The 19634-nt window shown below is 38.4% G+C and overlaps 1 protein-coding gene and 1 non-coding gene across 3 annotated transcripts in view; one reads left to right on the forward strand and one right to left on the reverse strand.

The window, feature by feature from the left end:
* Nucleotides 1–19634, forward strand: part of SDK1 (sidekick cell adhesion molecule 1) — a 715166-nt gene that overhangs the window by 158993 nt on the left and 536539 nt on the right. The window lies entirely within an intron of this gene.
* Nucleotides 2436–2542, reverse strand: LOC136161997 (U6 spliceosomal RNA). The gene has a single exon (XR_010661850.1). It is a non-coding gene; the product is annotated as a U6 spliceosomal RNA (small nuclear RNA).

Genomic DNA, 19634 nt, shown 5'->3' on the forward strand with positions numbered 1-19634 from the left:
CTTCCTAGGCCCGCTTGACTTAACATTCCAGGATGTCTGGCTCTAGCTGAGTGATCACACCATCATGATTTTCTGGGTTGCGAAGATCTTTTTATCTCATTACACTCATTAAAAAGGTTTATATAATTTCTGGTTTTTTTTGAATTTGTGAATGTATTCTTTTGTACTAATATCTGGTAATTTTTGTGAAGATTCCAAATTTGTTGAGTGTACATTTTTCTGTCTCTTAAAACTATCAATTTCTCCTTGTTTTATCTTATATACTAAAACTATTGTATTAAGTGCATGAAAGTTTTATTTGCTTTGCACATATTTTATTGAAATGAAAGTCACTCAGTCGTGTCTGACTCTTTGCCACCCCATGTACTATACAGTCCATGGAATTCTCCAGGCCAGAATACTGGATTGGACAGCTTTCCCCTTCTCCAGGGAATCTTCCCAACCCAGGGATCAAACCCAGGTCTCCCACATTGGGGGCGGATTCTTTACCAACTGAGCCTCCAGGCAAGCCCAAGAATACTGAATCGGGTAGCCGATCCCTTCTCCAGCGGATCTTCCTGACCCAGGAATTGAACCAGGGTCTCCTGCATTGTGGGCAAGTTCTTTACCAACTGAGCTATCAGGGTAGCCCCAAATATTTTATTAGCTCTCTTTTTATGGTCTAGAAAAGATTTGGAAATTTTGTCTTGTAAAGCGTCAGGTAATAAGTGTGTTAGGTTTTGTGCCCACATGGTTTCTGTCACAGCTGCTCAGCTCTGCCCTTGTAGTGTGAAAATAGTCTTAGGTGATATGTACATGAGAGAGTGGCTTTGTTGTTGTTCTCGTTTGACTCTGCAACCCCATGGACTGCAGCACACAGGCGTCCCTTTCCTTCTCTGTCTCCCAGAGTTTGCTCAGACTCATGTCCATTGAGTCGATGATGCCATCTAACCATCTGAACCTCTGTCGTCCCCTTCTCCTCCTGCTCTGAATCTTTCCCAGCATCAGGGTCTTTTCCAATTGAGTCGGCTCTTCACATCAGGTGGCCCGGCTGTGGGAGGGAGCAGCTGTGTTTCAGTAAAACTTTATTTGTAAAAACAATTGTCCCACTGGTCTCAGTTTGCCAACTCCTGGCCCAGCATAAGGATTATGAAACTCTGAAATTTAGATATTATCTTTCTGCAACGTCATCTGTGTTAACCTTTTTGGTAGTGCTAATAATTTGTTAAATTTGTACAGCTGTACCCATTTTTGGTATTTCTGGTATCCTTCCTCTTTAATCAGTATTGAAAACCCTTATTTTGCTAAAACATTTTACTTGTATTAATGCATGCTTTCTCAGAAAGAACAATATTATGAAAATTGGTTTGGGTTGGCAGGGGTGGGCATAAATAAATCTTAGAAACTGCAGAAGTTTGTGGCCATTCAAAGCTGAGTCCTACCCAACAGAATCTTACTCCTTAGCATTTAATTTCTAGGGCAGGTCATCAATTAGGAAAGCCTCCTTAGGGGCGTGATAATAAGAAAATGGTAAGGCGTTCAGATTTAGTACTGTTTCCTGAATGTAATGGGGCTTCCGTTCATTCCCTGGTAATATTCTTTAGGATTATTACAGTATTTGTTTCTGAGATCACATGTTTTTCTCACTCTTACTGTTGTATGGTGCTTTCTCTATCTCTCTTCTGTTACACTAGCTAGAGGCTAGTTTATCCAGCCCCTCCAAAGAAACTCTCTTGGGTTCGTTTTCTCATCCAGGTCTTTCCCAGATCCATCTATTTTTGTCTTTGCTTTGCTTGCTCTTTGCTGTCTGATAGTTCTGTAGTGCGTACGTGCCCCGTCGTGTCCAGCTCTTTACAACCCCCTGGGCTGTAGCCACCAGGCTCCTCCGTCCGTGAGATTCTCCAGGCAAGAGTACTGGAGTGGGTTGCCATTTCCTTCTCAAGGGGATCTTCCCAGCCCAGGGATCGAGCATGCATTTCCTGCACTGGCAGGAGGATTCTTTCCCGGCTGAGCCACCAAGGAAGGCTCCTATCCCTAATTGAATGATTAAGTTGTTTTCTGTTTCTCTTCTCCCCAGTTTTACATGGTATCTTTTCTTCTGATACAAACCTGGTTATATTTCTTTTTCCCCCTATCTTTCTTTTCTTTTTTTTGGTATGCAGGGTTCTTGCTTAAATTATTTTCTGAAGTTTTTATAATTGCTTTTTTTTCATTTATTTTTATTAGTTGGAGGCTAATTACTTTACAATATTGTAGTGGGTTTTGTCATACATTGACATGGATCAGCCATGGAGTTACATGTATTCCTCATCCCGATCCCCCCCCCACCTCTACCCGATCCCTCTGGGTCTTCCCAGTGCACCAGGTCCGAGAACTTGTCTCATGCATCCAACCTGGGCTGGTGATCTGTTTCACCATAGATAATATACATGTTTCGATGCTGTTCTCTCAAAACAAAAAATATGGAACGCTTCATGAATTTGCCTGTCATCCTTGTGCAGGGGCCATGCTAATCTTCTCTGTATCGTTCCAATTTTAGTATATGTGCTGCCGAAGTGAGCACTATAATTGCTTATTTAACTTCTGATTTGAGAAATGATTTAGTATTTGAAGAGAGTTTAAAGTATTCTCCTTATTTAACTATTTTGGTTATATATTTTTGTCATGAATTTGTTTTATTACATTATCTTCAGAGAATGTGATCTCTGTAATTTATGTTCTTTTGAATTGAGGCTTAGTTTGTGGCATAACATGTAATCAAGTTTTATAAATGTTCTGTGATCATAAAGTAATTTTTGAAGTCTATCACAACGATCATCAGTTTAGGTTGCTTTCAGCTATAGGTAATGGAAAAACAGTTGAAAATGGGTTAAGCAGGAAGGAAATTGAGTATCTGTAATAAGAAGAAGCCCTGAAGTCGGGTAATTCAGGTAACTTGTTAAGTGGGGGCTTCAGTAGTGTCATCAAAACCGAAGTTCCTTTCATTTTTCCATTCTCCCCTTTTCAGCTTGGGCTTATGCTCTTAGGCTGGTTCTCCCCCTGGTTTCAAGATGACTCTCACAGATAATGACCAGATAAAGAATAAATGCCCTGATTTTAGTGTGCGTGTGTGTGTGTGTGTGTGTGTGAGACCTTCCCCAAAGGTGACTGTAGATCCAACAAGCTCTGAATGACCAGAATTGAGTAATAGGCTCATCCCTAAAGCAGTCATTGGGAGTAAGACCAGCATGGATAGTAAGCGCAGTAATAATTTGCTGCTTGAGAGGGAGTCAGAGTTGGAGGCACAAGTGACAATTGCCTTTCCCAGAGAACATCGATCCTGAGCCACAGTGAGGAAGAGTCAGTGTTCCTAGAGGGAGTTTAAAGCCTGGGGGCGGGGGGTGGGGGGTGCAGGGTGTGCAGAGACGGTGACTGGTCGGGAAACCAGCTTTCCTGTCTACACAGTGGAGCCCTTTATCAGCTGTAAGCCTGCACAGGCAATCCAGGCAGTTCATTTGGAATATTTATTTCTGCAAGTGTAACTTAAGCGTCGTTTTGACTGTGAATAATTCAGTTTATCATGGAAAGTTTGATGTGATTTTTGTCTTTAATAAGTAATTGCTGCCCCCTGAAAACATGATTACTATAAAATTCTGTTACTGTATGTCAGATATATGTATATTTTGCTATTTTGTTTATAACTCAGAATCTTAGGATTTTGAGCAGACATTGCGTCTTCTTTATTGTTCATTCAGCAGTGAGCACAGTATTTCCAGAAACTAATTATTAGTAATAATAAAAGGTTTGCATCTGGAGATAGACTGAAATGTAACTCAAGATGTGATTAGCAACCTACTTTGTTTTTATTAAAAATGTTGTTTTTTCCTGCATATTTGTAATCCAGGGAAAGTGTCTAATATGGAAAAGATTTATTTTAAGACAGCATATAAAAAATAATTGGTTTAACAGCACTGTGTGAATACAAATGAGATAGTCCTATTAAATTTTGGTCACAAAGTATGTATGGTAATGCAGCAAGATTAATACTAATTACCAGTTCAAGTTTGTGGTAAAGCGCTAAATTAATGTGAAGTTGTGGTGTCACTAAATGAGTCCTGTCATAAAGAAATGACGTTGCCAATTACACATCAAGTAGTCAAAGGTTAACATATTTGAATAACTAATTGTCAGGATGAGCTATTTTATCTCCCTTGTGCTTACTGGTCTTTCGTTTACTTTCTCTTTTGTTGAGAGAATACCCAAAAATGATATATTGTCACTTGCCTTCAAGCCTGATGTTCAACTGAAACCAATTAAGTGAAAAGAAATCCATCTTAGGTAAAATTACTTTAGTGTATGTATCTTGGGACTGTTTAGTCTGGTAACTGCTACGTCCTTTACTTTGCATCCAGGTAATTTTATATGAATGATGGATTATTGAATTCTTTTAATAGGAAAATAGGCATATTTAAAATTAATAGTGCTTATCACTGATCCTGTTCAGTTGCCAAGTCATGTCCACCTCTTTGCAGCCCCATGGACCGCACCACGCCAGCCTTCCCTGCTCTGCACTGTCTCCCGGAGTTTGCTCAGACTCACGTCCACTGGCTGAGTGGGTGATACCGTACAGCCATCTCATCCTGTGCCATCCCGTCCTTATCACTGATACCAGTTAGCAAAAGAGAAATGAATTCCCAGGATTTAACAGCTCTTTCAGGATTGTTTGGTTACTCTTGGGGAAAGGGTATGAATTTTGGTCTAGATATCACATCTGGCATAGAATAAATATATTTACTAGCTGAACAGTATTTACTGAGAGTCTGGTTGCCAGTCATTCATGTGTTCTGTATGTCGCTTTAAAGGTTGCTATTCCTTTATATTTCTTTAGATATGTTATTTTGGGTTAAGAATTTACCACGTAGAAAGCTCTGACTTCCTGTCACCTCCATGTAACTCAGTCAGGAATACAGTTCAGTGGACCCGTGAGTGAAGTCCTGCCTGCTCAGACCCTCACCCACTGGGAGCGGCTGGAGAGGGGAGAGCGCTGCCTGGACCGACACCCGTGATGTGGGTGGTCCGTGAGCCTCTTCTACCAGCTTCAGGACATGCCAGAGACTCTTGTTCCCTGTGATTCTGGGGATGCTCTCCCAGAGTTTGGCAAGGCAAGGAGCTTCCTTTATGCTTTGATGAAGTGCACTGTCCCTCATTTCTAGGGGCCTTCTTGGACCGGACTTCAGGGGAAGGCTAGGAGAGTAGAGGAATCCCCCTGCCCCTCGCTCCCACAGGCAGATGTTCTTCTCTTTGGCATTCACTCCTGTAGCATCCATCCTGTGAAATGTGGCGGATGTGAAATTTGGAATTTGCAGATGTGAAAATAATCCACATCACCCGGTTGATACCCTTCTTCATGCCTCGTGCTCTGTGTACGTCCGTTGTCAGCCTCACTTTACAGCACTTTATAGATGGCAGGAGGGAAAGGGCTAGGATCTCATTTGGATTGCCTCATAGAAGTTCAAGCGTGTACTCATGGAACTTCATTTTACAGGCCTATGTAGCCTTAAGTGAGCAGAATGTCTCCTGGTTGCTAAGGGACCCACGTTGGCTTTGGTTCAGGCAGGTCCGTGGATCTTCCCATCCTAATACTGCAGTATGGAGCGCTGTATGAGGCCCTGCCGGAGCCTCTAGGTGTGGAGCCTGGGCCATCAGTATTTTCAAAGTGTCCTAATGATTTCAGTACACAGTCAGATATGAGAACCACTGGTTTAAAGCTTTGAATAACACATTTGTTGCAATTTTAATGGTAGATGTTACTGAAAAATGTTGAAGTATCTATAAAATGAATTAAAGATTAAAAATTCTCTTTCCCCTCATTCATAAACCATTGTGATAGCAGTCTTGTATAGAATTACCTAATTTTGCCTGATGAGATTTACTTAGAAAAAGAAATAAACTTATAGCTGTGTCTCTCCTGAAGTCTTTCTGCAGCAACTAATTAAGGCAATAATTAGTAATACTTAGCATTCTTACCTGAGGTGAAACTTTAGATACTGTCTCATTGTTCCACTGAAAGTTACCTGAGCCTTATGGCTTTTTAAATGAATCAGAGCAATAAATCCAATATTGTTTGCAAGCCAACTGCTTTTTCTCATGTGCCAACAATTATGTAATCAAACTATAAAGTAGCTATTTAAAGGTTTCTTACTCTTGAACAGAATTTAAATTTAAGAATTAGAAATAGTAATTAGCACAGATAAAAGTATCTTATTGACCACCACTTATTTGATGCATCGAGTTCAGGTCCTCTTATGAAATATATTACAGGCATTTAAAGTCCTCTATCCATTACCTTTTATTCCATTTTACATTGACTCCCTGTTGGTTTCTGGATATGACCCAAGGTGTTGGTTTCATTTTCAAAGCCAAATGTGACTTGGACGTTGGGCAGGAAAACCCTTAAATTTCCTAAAATAGATTCTTTTTAGGAACTTAAAACACGAGAAAGCCGTAATAACTACTTATTTAAATCCAGAGCAGTTCCGAAAGTCTTTTCTGTTCATCTCAGACTTTCTTCTCTGCTAAAATTTATTATGTGTGAGGGCAGATTTGTGAATTAAAGAGTCATGTCTGTAATTAGAAAGCTGGTGTCTGGCAGAGGTCTGTGAAAGTAGGTGATCTTACCAGAGGAATGGGTGGACAGCTGGTATGCAGAGTGGTTCTACATCAGAGTTCCTCCTCCTCAACACGTTAGGCTTCATCCCATATCTCACAGTTTACGTTTGACAAGTGTCCTGTTGCTTTCTGGCTGACTGATGCTTTGTTTGTTACATAACATCCTGACATCCTATTAAGGCTGTAATTAGAAAACAAAGCCCCAGCTCACTGACAGTAGTGGCAGACGGAAAGATGCAGCCGTTTAGCTTGCTCTTCTCGATTGAACATAGAACTTAATTCGGCCTTTCATTGGACTAAAATTTTTATATTTTAGATGAGTCAAGAAAACAGTGGGAATTTAATTGAGATTCAAATAATTAGTTTATGCATGTACTATGTTCAAGGTGGTTTAAATATATGTCTGTCTGTCTACCTGCTCGACACGTACTCATCCATCCTTGACATTGCTTGAGAGCTAAAACTCTACCTGAGTTTTTAATATCTAGTCTAGAGTTCTGGTCATTCAGTTATTGTAATAATAATTTTAATGATGCTTATGGATTTTGCTCTCAAGAAAATTAAAAATATTTCTTCTGGTGTAGTGTGCTGTTCTCACTACATAATATTGTTTCCTTTATTTCTAATTTATACATTTTTACCCAAGGACATACCCACACAGATAAAATAGTCATAATCAAGAAATTTGATTTTCCTGGGATAATTCTTTTATTTAACTAAAGAAAAGGAGAATTATGGGAAGAATTTTGTGAATTCCATCTTTTGGTCAGGGCTTTCGTTAGGGCTTTTCAGTTTCCGTTTCTCTCTTGCAAGGTTAAAAGAATTATTCTTATGTTAGCTCACAACTACTGCATTTGGTCATCCTTTCTCACTAACATAGCTTCTGATTTGTGGAACGCTGAATTTTCTATAGTAGATCGGCCTGACTTTCTCTGTACGTGGAATGACCAGACTGAATTGGCACGGAAGTTCCGTTACAAATCCTTCATCCAGCCTTCAGGTTTGAATGGGAAATATCAATTCAGGAAGCTCATAAGTCATCAGATGTTTCAGTGGTTTGATACAGCCAGGGCATACGGAAGAATAAGTTTCTGTATAGATTGTTTATTGAGACAGTTCATTTCTGCATCATCCTTAGGTGGGTTTTGAAAAGTTAGGTTTTCACTAAACTTTTATCCCGTTTAATAGAATTTGGATATATTTCAAGGACTAGAGAAAGCAAACAAACACCTCTTCCCTTCAGCGTTCAAAATAGTTATTACAAAATCTTTTTTTCCTTACTGCATAAGACTTTTATGCTTTTTTACCTTGAATCAGTATATTTACCTCATATACAATTTTAACAAGCTTTGTTATGCTATTCTGTTATAGTCCAGATTAAAAATAGGAATTTGGGGTGAGGTGATGAGTAGTGCTAGATGGAGCAATGAAAAATGATGGGGGTAATCATTTTTGGAAGAGAGGGGAGGAATTATAATAGTCTGGGGATATTTGCTGCTGCTGCTAAGTCACTTCATTCGTGTCCGACTCTGTGTGACCCCATAGACGGCAGCCCACCAGGCTCCCCCGTCCCTGGGATTCTCCAGGCAAGAACACTGGAGTGGGTTGCCATTTCCTTCTCCAATACATGAAAGTGAAAGTGAAGTCACTCAGTCATGTCCAACTCTTAGCGACCCTATGGACCGCAGCCTACCAGGCTCCTCCATCCATGGGATTTTCCAGGCAAGAGTACTGGGGATATTTAGGGGTGTGCTAAATAACTCTGAGCCAATAGTAACTTCTAAGGATATCATAACATTATGCTGTAGTAAGAAAATTAGTGTTGGAAATTATAAGTTTATGAAAAAGGGTTATGTTTTATATACTTTGTTAAAGAAGACAAAATATATTGGGAAAACCACCAAAACTATTAAAAATTTAACCTAATATTTAAAAAGATAAGAGCAAATGTATGAAAGTTCACCTGTTTGGACTACCTCATTCACTGTTATGCTGCATAATCCAGAGATCAATCCATATACTTTATTTGGGAAGCATTTGTCATGCACTTATTATGGGCTTTCCTCATAGCTCAGTTGGTTAAGAATCTGCCTGCAATGCAGGAGACCCCAGTTCGATTCCTGGGTCAGAAAGATCCGCTGGAAAAGGGATCGGCTACCCACTCCAGTATTCTTGGGCTTCCCTTATGACTCAGCTGGTAAAGAATCTGCCTGCAGTGTGGGAGACCTGGGTTCAATCCCTGGATTGGGAAGATCCCCTGGAGAAGGGAAAAGGCTACCCACTCCAGTGTTCTGGCCTGGAGAATTCTAGGGACTATACAGTCCATGGGGTCACAAAGAGTTGGACACAACTGAGTGGCTTTCTCTTCTCTTCACTATCATGCACAGGCGGTGATGTGGGGATCTCCCCTCTCACAGGGTGCCTGCTTCTTTGGCCTTGGTTTCGTGTGTGTCTTTATCCGTCTGCAACCCAACCTCTTGCTTGAGTTCCAACCATTGTTTCTTAAACGGTAATGTTTAGCAATGTCCTTCTCTCTTGTGAAAACTTGAGACCTAATGTCACATGAACACATTTGTGCAAAAAGAGATAGAGAATAATAGAGACATATGGAGACAATACCTATGGGCCAGTGGGCCAGTAAAGTTCAGTGTCCCCTCAGGTGGAGAACTTGGGGACTGATCCAGGAGTGTCTTTAGGGGATAGTTTTTTTTTTTCTTGTTGAAGTGCATAAATTTTATTCTTCCTTATCAAGTGTAGGAATTAACCCATCAGTTCTGGACGAGGAGGCAGGCTTCCTAGCCTTGGTACTGTGCCCTGCCTGTTAGAAGTTGGACTGAGGCCTGCAAATGCCATCTTTTACCTATTCAGAAAGTCTGTTTTAAAATAAAGAACTTGCTCTGCTATCTCTATTTATGAACTCTTTGGATGGGAAAAAGGACTTCCCCAGATTTAAAATCTGTAATAAAGGCATCAAGAAAAGGCTTCTCTTTGTCTCTCTAAAGTGCTACTACTGAGTCACTCCCAGACTTGGTTAGAGGGGATGCCATCATCTGCCTCTCAAGAAATCTCAGTGCCTGACGCCTTACCCTCTGCGGCCTGTTGATCACAACATTATGTTTTCTTCAGAACCGTCTTCTCTGTGAGACTCCTCTTTCCTTTGTGCCCTTAGTTCAGGCCAACAGCTGGAACATGTAACAGCTCTGCATGCTCTCCCTTGGTTTATTGAGGCTTTCTACGACACTGACGACTATTCCCGTAAAAAAGGTGGCGATGGTGTCGTGCTTCCCACCGGGACCTCCGCTGACTCCCGGGCGTCCGGGTTCTGCACCCCTCTGCAGTCTTAGCTCTCTGCCTTCTCCCCACCCGCCGCACCTTGGTCTCCACAGTGGGCTGTGTTCCCCGCCACCCACATCAGTGAATTTGCAGGCTCTATTCTCATTGCCTGGCTGCTCTTAGAGTACCGAAGCCCAGGGAAGGAGAGGCCACTGTCTCTCAAGTTAACTGCTTATTCTAGTGTAGATGTAGTAAGCTCAGAATTTCTATTCTTCTATTCCAGGAAAGTTTTCTACATAGTTAGGACATATATATCATATTTTCACAGGGGACTGTTACTGTGAAGATCAAATAAGATCTTAACTGTAAAGTTATTGATAAACATTTTCCAAGGCATAGAGACAGTATAACAAAGTGGTTAAGAGCTTGAACTCTGGAGGCACGTGGCTTGGTCTTAAATCCCTGCCCCAGCACAGAGTAAGTAGCTGTGTGGCTGGAACCTCCCTGTCAGCGCTGCTTCTTCATCCCTAAAGTGGGGGTGATCCAGTAATTGTCTCATAGGGCTGCTGCAGGAACAACCAAGTCAGCGTATCTGAAACTTCAAGGGTAACGCCTAGTATGGAGTCATGTGCTGCACAATTTAGCTGTGGTCATTTCTATTATCTTGGTTGCAGCTGTGTTTGTAATTCCTACAGTCTGTTTATGGGATTCTGAATTAAACCGTTCTTTTTGCAAACATAGAGATATATACATATACACTTTTTTAAAGTTCCTGTAACTTGTCAGGGTATCAAGCCCTATTTTTAACATGTCTTCAGCATTATAAATATAAGAGGAAAAATTGTCTTACCTACCTTATCTTGTTTTGCTTCCTAATTATAATACATAGAGAAAATAATACTGCTTTGTATTAACAGGTGAGTTGTTTGGAACAAGTTGCTTAGTGAGGGTGAAAATTTTAAATGGTGAGGATTCAGGTCAGATATAATACATTGGTTTATGCTCAATAAATTTCAAATCAATGAATTTTTACATGTTGGATTTCTCTGTTTTATGAAAGAATGCCTCTGCTCTCAATGTTTAGCCTTTCAGTTCGGTTTCATTGGTACATTCTGAAGGCGTAAAGAATGGACCATTGGTTAATTTATTTAGTGTAGTGAAGGTATACAAATTCAAGCTAAATCTGGCTAATTTCTTCTACAGGCTGGAAGATAAAAATCTTTTTTACCTCCTGCAGTTAGGCTAGTAGTGCATGACCAGACTCCTCTTCTGAGGTCACCTGATTTAATTGTGGTTGTGAAGCAGCCGTACAATGTGTCTCCATATTCGTATTTCTGTCCCTTTATGTTTCTAGCACAGAGTAATTAAATAATTACTGTTGCTGGTCCTGCCATTTTTCCCAGTGAAAAAGTCTGCAACAAATACACGAGAGTTGAAATCATTCTAGATTAAGAATGTTTATTGACCGACAAGACAGTACTTATTCCCAAGGCTTTATTTTAATCTATGACTTAAAAGAGAGATCCCGAGAAATGTTCCTGTAAGCATGTTAACTCCACATGAGCCCAGTGGTTACTCTCTTATTTTTTAGATTGTTTTGCCCTGAAGACAGGCATCCCTCGGGCGGAAATTGTGAAATAGAAATGTACACAGGGGGATTGGAGCTGCAGATCTATGTGAATAAATATAGTATCTGTGGGGAATGTCAAGCTACCTACTCTTTTTTGCATTTTATTTTTTATTTTTTGATAGATGATGTTTATCACTCTTTTCGTAGCTTTCTGCCACAGACATCATTGCACCTGTATTATGAGTGTTGTAGCTTTCCAGCCATTGCTATTCCAGAGTGAGTTTCTGAAGCAGCAGGAGTGAGATGATTTTGCAAATTGCAATATAATACTATATATGATCTTGTCTCAACCTGTAACACACGTATCCTCACAAATAACATTTAATTATGGTAATATCCTTCCTGATATCAGACACAGTATGGCGCCTGTTAAGATTGTATTGTTTGTATAAGATGGAGTAAAAAGTGCTTTAAAGTTGAAGGAATAAAATCACATACCTTGATAAACTCCTTAGATGCTATTTAGGCTGTGGAGAGCTTTTGATTTTGTTTCCTTTCTGTACTTCCCAAATAAAAACGCCAACAATAATCTGACAGGCGAAGGCTGTCAAACGCTGTAACCCCGTCTGGTCCCCTCCCTGCACATTTTAATCCCTGGTGGACTCTGCTCAGCTACACGGGCTGTGGGGTTAGGGAGTTCTGCGTGTGACCCTTTCCCCAAAGTCTCCCAGCGACAGATGCAGTGACCTTATCACGCAGACAGCTCTATACAGTTTGACAGTCCAGCCATCTGGTTTATATTGATCATAATTGATTTAAAGAAACCAGCTCTCTGAAAGTTGGTCATTTAAAACCCCAAGGCTAAATTGGCCTACATGTTAATTTGAAGTTTTAAGCCATTATTCTTGAAACTTGCTTCAGACTGTTATGTAAAAAATTAAGGCCTCGTTTCTTGTCTATGTGAGCTTTAGGGGTGAAAAAAACTCATGGCCTACCTTGGAAAATGTCAGGTTTTATGAAGAATGGTTTATACTCTACAGACTATATATGGATATGTGCTCATAGTTTTGAGTTTATGTCTCTTTTTAGATCTTGCAAGAGCTGCAAGTGTAGGTGGATTTATTTACCAGCTTTCTCAATTTCAGCTCACACTTAACCTCTCTGAGTCTCTTGAGTCTGTAAAATGGGGTGACAATGGTACCCATTTCATCGCATTGTTGGGAGAATTAAGTGAGATTAACCTCCTGCATAGCACATAGTAGAAAGATTGCCTTCCCTCCTGATTACTGATACTAATTACCGGCTGCTCTTAATAGCCAACACTTTCCCGTTCTTGAACCTGTTTCCTTTGTAGGCTTCTAGAACCCTCCTCTCACCTTTCTTCCTCAGGATCACTGACACAGTGCCTCAGCCTTTCACCTGTTTGTTTATCTATCTGCCTATAAATATTGGAATTCCTCTTGTAAGCGTTATCTTTTGTTTCCTTCACACTCTCCATGGATAATCTGATCACAGCCAGGACTTCAGCTATGGCTTGTTTGTATGCTAAGTGGCTTCCACGTGTTTATCTCCAGCCCAGGTCTCTCTTTTGGGATCCTCTGAAAGGCATTTCCTATCCTGCTTACAGGGCAGATCAGGCTTTATGTGGCCATAAGGGCAGGTAAAGATCAATTTGGGAATGAATACCATTGATCTGAGCCAGCTCTTATTGGTTAATTAAGAATAGGTGGAAATCCAAAGTTTAATTAAAATGTAGGGGTTTTATACTTTGTTTTTTAAAGTCTGATGTTGCATGCCACACCATAAAACAAGTAAATTTTAGTCAAGTGTTCAATTTCTACAGTCCCTGGTTATGATGATGCCTCTACAATTTGTTTTGGAAAACCTGGTTTTCTGAATTGCTGAAATTGTGCCAGTGCAGCGGTAAGTTGTTCAAGATGGACATCTTTTCAGATTTATCATAGCCTTGATTTAATCAACAGTTAATAGTCATACACAGCTTTAACTTGTGTAAATGCCATGTCAAGGCTGCCTACTCTTTTTTACAGTTTATTTTTCACAGGTTATCACTCTTAGTAATTCTCTGCCACAGGCATCATTGTACCTTTATTATAAAAGTGCTATAGTTTTCAGTGATTGTAACTTTTTAGTCATTTTAATATAGCACTAACTTTATTAAAATGGGGTTTATTAACCAGTTTTTCTTAATGTCTTAGTTTTGTTTTTTTTTTTAACTTGTGGGACATATATGGGGAAGAGTGTATATAATGTGTATTATGGTTTAAAGAGTAATAGTAAAATGAACACTTAAGTAATCAACTTCCAGGTTAAGCAAACAACATTATCAGTGTTCAGAAGCTCCCAGTGGAGTCATTCCCTGTGTCTCCCTTTTCCCTCTCCCCCAGGAGACGTTTGGTTTGAAAAGCTGAGTTACTTTTGTGCATCTGGGTGTGTAAGGGAAGGGCAGTGTTGCCACTGTGGCCTCCGTAACTAGAGAGACCGAACTGAGTCTGGATCATAGCTGGGCTTCGTTTTTCCTGGAGGGTTACAGAGCTTCTTCTGGGGAAGTTAGTGCTCAAGGTCATGAGTGAGTTCTGGGAAACAAAAGGTTTACCATAATCAGAAAACCTGGCAGGGCTGTTGTATGAGTCATGTGTCAGATGCCTGGCAGAAAAACGCTAACAAGAACATCTCTGTTCTTCTGTTTCTGAATTCTGTGGTTCTGGCCACCACAGCTCTCCAGCATAGAGGGAAGTAGCCATCATAGGGTGAGAAGAAATTCTTCAGTGGGTAAAGGCTTCACGGTGGGATTGGACATAGGTGGGAAATTGAGTAGGAACTTCATTCACACGTGGTTAGAATGAGCCAAAGCACAGAGAAGAGCCTGGGTCTGGCTCACCTGGGCATTTTATATTCAGGTTGAAAAGATGGTTAAAAAAAGGTAAGGGAGGGAATGGGGTTGGTGTGGTGATAGCACTCAGCCTGTGTATCTCATTAGTCACATTGCTGAAATTGGATTAATCCTCTCTGTCTCACAGTCCTGATTCTAGGATCATTCTCCACTGTTTTCATGATTCCATTTGCTGCTTCTCTGCGCTGGACCTCCTGCTTCCTGAACCCCACATTTTCCTCATTTTAGATTACTTTCTTGTTTTGGTGGAACACAGCCTCCAGTATTTTTTGAGATAAAGCCGCATGGGAGATGACTTTTTTGAGATATCATTATTCTATCCTCACTCTTAGACTGAGGGACTGAGGATTCTTGATTGGAAGTAATGTTTGTCGGTGACACGAAAGTGTTGCTCCACTATATTCTCACTTCCAGCGTTGCTGTTGAGAACTTACAAGCCATTTAGTTTCTTAATTGTTTTGATGTGTTCTTGCGGTTTTTCTTAGGCTATTTGTAAGAACTACTGTTTAAAATAATATTGCTCCCCTTAGGCTGTGCCGGATCTTCATTGCTATGCAGCCCTTTCTCTCGTTTCTGTGTGTGAGTTTCTCACTGTAGTGGCTTCTCTTGTGGAGCATGGGCTCTAGGGCATGTGGGCGTCACTAGTTGCCGTTCATGGACAGTAGTTGTGTTTCTCGGGCTCTAGATCACAGGCTTAAGAGCTGTGGAGCACTGGTTAGTGCTGCGGCATGTGAAATCTTCCGGGACCAGGGATCGAGCCCAGAATCTGGCAGGCAGGTTCTTTACCACCGAGTCCCCAGTGATGCCCTGTAAGAACTACTCATTTCCCCAGTGTTTTGAAATTTCACCGTGATATGCCCAGGCATAACCAGTTTTCTTCCATCTTTCTGAGTGCTCAGTGGGTCCTTTAAACCCAGATACTGGTTTCCTTCAGTTCTGAGAAGTTTCCTTGAATAATTTTGTTAATTATTTTCTCTCCATTCTTTTTTTTCTTTTTTTTTCTGTTCTTTCTTTCTGGGATTCCTGTTATTCAGATGCTGTGCCTCCTGGACTGGCCCTCTATTTCTTATCTTTTCTTTAATTTTACATTTCTTTGTCTTTTTGCTCTACTTTCTGGGAAATTTCTTCAAATTCATTCTCCAACTCTTCCTTTATTCCTGTTACCATGCTGTTAAGTTTTAAGTGTGTGTGTGTGTGTTTTGGTTCTTTTTATAGCATCCTGTTCTTATTGGTTAGATGCAATATTTTTTCCATATCTCTGAGAATTTTAATGATAGAATTTTTGAGTTTTCTTCTTTCTGCATAGTCTTTACATTCTAATGGTTGCTTTTCTTTATAATTGTTTTTGATTTCTGACTTTTCTGAAGTCTTTCCTTCGATGACTGTTAATCCTATATATGTGATTATAATGCCGAATAGCAGGCTGGAAAGTTGATGGAAAATGCTGAGCATGTGGGTGGGACATTTTAACCTGGAGTTTTATTGCAGGATGATCTGCTCGAGCTCTCTTTTGGTCACTTTGACATTAGCATCTTTAGAGAATTCCTGTTGGACTAATTAGATTCCCTAGAGGAGATTACTTCAATCACTTACTTGGATGTTAGCTTTGGTCACTTTTTCTTCCTTTCTCTAATATGCTATTTCCAATTTTCTGTATCTGGCAGATGAGGGGAAAACCTGATTAGGATTGTTTGAAATTATAACAATTAAATCCTGAGTGACAGCCTAAGGGACTGGCCTGTGCATAAAATGCTTTTAATGTGTGGACTTTTTGGCATCTATTTTGGTGACCTACAAACATATTTTTGTTTATTTTGTGTTCTTAGATGTACTCTGGAAACATGATGTGTTCATGTAACAGAATTCTAAATAGATGAAGTGTTATTCCAAATTGTTCTGCAATAATTTGTTTTTTCTTGAACACTTCAATTGATTCAGTATGTGTACTTCTCTTGATGATGATAAAATGATTTACTACTTTGTTCTCTAATCTTCCTACTGAACTAAATACTACTGGTCCATAATTATCATAATCTTTCTTTTATTTTTGTTGAAGTAGAACAGTCCTTTGAACTTTCTGTAATTATAAACTATGTCCAAGTTCTCAAAAATAATAGGAGATTATGTTTGAGAAATATTTCTTACTTTTGATGTTTGGGTTCATATTTTGATTTCCTTTTGATTTACAAACATTTGGAAATTTCAAATATTCAGCAGCCATTTTAACTAATTCTTGGTTGTTGTTTTGCCCTCCTAGACCAGAGATGTATTTTTTTATGATTTTATGTTTTTATATAGTTGGATTTCTAGTGATAGAAAAACCTTTAATAAAAATTCCATTTATATGTAAGCTCATTGTCATTTGCTTACAATGAATTAACCTATTAATGTTAAAATCATGGTTTTATTAAGTCACTGCCATTAAAACAAAGCTATGAAATGAAAATTCAAGTGTACACAAGGATTGTTAATTGGGGGTTGCTGCTTCAGAATTTTAACATTCGTTGTTTTCATAAAAAATTTTTAACAAAATGTTTCACAAGATTTAACAGTATCTAATGCATTTAAAGTCTAATTATATATGCAAAATTTTGATTCACATGCATTTTCAGGACTATATATTTTGCATGAGCTTATATATACCTATATTTTTTGACAAATGAAAGGACTTTTTGGTACAAATCATCTCCAGCTTCTGATTTTCTGAGAGACTGGACAAATTGTTTATTCATTCTGTAACATACTTTCCTTGGCTATAAAACTGAGGTGAAGATGTTAATCCTGATTCTACCAAATCATTGCAATATTGTAAGGATTAATGAACTAATGTTTGTGAAATATTTTCTTCTTTTTAGAATTGGAATTACCTAAATAGATGATATTATCATTAATATTATGTATTATGTTCAGTACAGTGGGCTAGATAATGATGCCGTTGTATCAGCCAGTGTTTTGGATTTCTTTTAATTAAAATTACAGGGAGAGAGTGGCATGCTTGCTGCAGTCTTGTCCTCCTCTGCAAATGGCAAGTGAATATTAACATGAAATATTTAAATTATACATAATTACAAGGTTCTGAAGAATTTATCAGCTGTAGGGGAAAATAGGGAGTAAGAAAATATTAATTAAAATTCAGAAATTCCAGCAATTGTATTTGGAACAGTTGGATTATTTGGCTTATGGTATTCATAATATTTTAGTATATTCATTTTTTAGCCAGCAATGATTGAATCTTGTCAAACATAGTATACAGCAGTGAATAATCCACAAATGGATTAAAGAAAACAGCTACATTTTATGATAGCATTAAAAAGCATTGAAATACTTAAGAATAAAGAGATGTGCAAGACTAGTACGCTGAAAACTATAAAACATTTTTAAAACTATAAAACATTTATAAAACTATAAAACATTCTTAAAAAACATTTCTTAAAAGTAAAGAACATCTAAGTAAATGGAAAGGCACAGCATGTTTATAGATCAGAAGACTTAATATTATTAAAGTGACATTATTCCCCAAATTGATCTACAGATTAAACACAATTCATATAAAAAATCCCAGCTAAATATTTCTGTCTGAATTCATAGGCTGATCCTAAAGTCACATAGAAATACAAAGGATCCAAAATAACCAAATAATATTGAAAAAGAAAGTAAAATTGGAGGATTTGCACTTCCCAATTTCAGACACTCCAAAGCTACAGTGATCAAAACAGTGTGGTATTGGCATAAAGAAAGACATGTTGATCAATGGAGTGGAATTGAAAGTGCAGAAATAAAGCTTTACACTTAAAGTCAATTGATTTTTAACCAAAGTTCTAAGGCAACTAAATGGAGAAAAAAATAGTTTCAGGAAATTGTGCTGAGACAGCTATATATCCACGTGTAAAGAATGTTTTGGATCCCTACCTCACACCTGTACCAAAATAACTCAGTTTTTTTCTTCTATGGCTAACACTATAAAACTCTTAGAGGGAAACAGGAGTAAATCTTGAGACATTTAGGCGTTAGTTTCTTAGATATTATACTGAAACCGTTAAGAAACAAAAGAAAAACACTCTCTTGTGGACTGCTCATGGGAATGTCACTTTGGAAAACAGTTTGGCAGTTCTTCAAAATGTCAAAGATACAATTATCATGCAAGCCAGCAGTTTTACTCCTAGATATGTATCCAAGAAAAATTAAAATATACATCCATTCAAAAAATGTGTGCATAGGTGTTCCCAGCAGTGTTATTCATAGTAACCCCAAAGTGGGATCAATCCAAATGTCCATCAGCTGATTAGTAAATAAAATGTGCTATATCCATACCCTTGAATATTACTCATCAATAAAAAGGAAGGAAATACTTCTGCTTTCTGTAACATGAAAGAATCTTGAAAACATTATATAAGTGAAGACGTCAGACCCAAAGAACATTTTTTTTTATTCTATCTATATAAAAGGTGCAGAACAGGCAAATCTATATACAGAGAAAGATAATAATTGCCTAGGGATAGGAGTGAGATGGGGAATGGGAATTAATTGCTCATAGAATTGAAGTTTCTCTTGGGATGATGAAATATTCTAAAATTGGATTGTCATAGTGATACAACTCATAGAATTTACTAAAATCCATTAAATTATGCCCTTTAAACAGCTAAAATTATGATAAATGACATATCTCAATAGAACTTTCTTAAAACCCAGCTATTTCATAGTTGTAAGATGATATGAAACAGAAGTCTTCGGACTGTGCTTCATAGACCATTTTGTTTCTTGGAGATGTATTTGGGACTGCCATGGGTGATAGGGAAGACAAATGACAGGGACCTCAGGTGCCCTCAGGCTGCCTTTTGACTTCTAACAAAATCCCTCTTCTTTTATTCATTATATAGATTGTAGTTCCACATATGATTTTATTTGGAAAATGTACTTTACTGCTTTAAAAAATAATGTGAAGTATATGTTTAGGGCATTAGCCACCATTTATAATAATTTGATTTATTCATTCATCTACTATTTATTGAGCATTGAGCACCTCTATGTGCTTTGCGTAATAATATAAGTAAATAAATAAACAAGTAAAATATATAGCATTTCAGAGAGTGATCCAACTCTAGATATTTATTTTGGCTCTTTTTTCTATATAGTAAGATACTTAAGTATTAGAGTAATTTTCTTTAAAAAGTATAGATTGTATATAGTTGAAAAAAGTGAAGTAGAAATTATCCTTTTTTCTTACCTTCCTTTGGATTCAGAATATTAAAGTAC

The sequence above is a fragment of the Muntiacus reevesi genome, chromosome 2 (genome assembly GCF_963930625.1).
Source record: "Muntiacus reevesi chromosome 2, mMunRee1.1, whole genome shotgun sequence".
Taxonomy (NCBI): Eukaryota; Metazoa; Chordata; class Mammalia; order Artiodactyla; family Cervidae; genus Muntiacus; species Muntiacus reevesi.